Raw genomic sequence first — 1,208 nt, 5'->3', positions numbered from 1 at the left:
TCCTCAGTTTTATTAACACACAGTTCCAATCAGGCATTTAGTCAGCCAATAAACTGGACCTCAAACTTTACTATTTGATTTTTTAATTATCAACACAATTCTGTACTTAAGGTTAAATTTTTAAATGATAATATTAATGAAGAAACAAAAACCTGCCAAATAATTTAAACTATCCTTTGAAGAGATTATTACAAAGAAGTAACTATCTTGTAGGCAGTAAACTCTTGAATATCAGCATTAATAATTTCTGGATATGTCTCTCCAGGCAAGGGGAGAAAAGTAAAAATAAATGAGTGGGAATACATCAAACTAAAAAGCTTCTGCACAAAAGAGGAAACCATCAACAAAATGAAAATATAACCTACTGAAGGGGAGAGTATATTTGCAAATGATATATCTGATGAGGGGCTAATATCCAAAAAATATATAGAACTAATATAACTCAGTGCCAAAAAACCAAATAATCCAATTAAAAAATGGCCAGAGGACCTGAATAGACATTTTTCCAAAGAAGATATATAGATGGCCAACAGACATAAAAAGATGCTCAGCATCACTAATCATGAGGGAATGTAAATCAAAATCAAAATGAGATATCACCTCACATCAGTCAGAATGACTAATGCCAAGAAAACAAGAAATAACAAGTGTTGGTGAGAATGTGGAGAAGAGAGAACTCTTGAGTACTGTTTGTGGGAATGTAAATTGGTCCAGCAACTGTGGAAATGACAGTTTCCTCTAAAAACTAAAACTAGAAACACCGTATTTCTAAAAATATGAATATAGAATATAGAATATAAAAATAGAAATATACCATATTTCTAAAAATAGAAATACCTAGCAATTCCACTTCTGGGAATTTACCCCAAAAAAACAAAAATCAATCACTAATTTGAAAAGATATATGCACCCTTATATTTACTGCAGCATTATTTACAATAATGAAGTTATAAAAGAACCTAAATGTCCATTAATAGATGAATGGATAAAGGAGATTTGACATATATACACAAGGGAATATAACTCAGCCTTAAAAAAGATAGAAGGCTTGCCATTTGTGACAACATGGATGGACCTAGAGTGTATTATGTTAGGTAAAATAAGTCAAAGAAAGACAACATATGATTTTGCTTCTATGTGGATCTAAAAACCAAAATAAACAAAACAAACAGACTCATAAATACAGAGAATGGAGTGCTAGCTACCAT

Source organism: Manis pentadactyla, chromosome 4, assembly GCF_030020395.1.
Source record: "Manis pentadactyla isolate mManPen7 chromosome 4, mManPen7.hap1, whole genome shotgun sequence".
Taxonomy (NCBI): Eukaryota; Metazoa; Chordata; class Mammalia; order Pholidota; family Manidae; genus Manis; species Manis pentadactyla.
Note: the sequence above shows the minus strand (reverse complement) of the source record.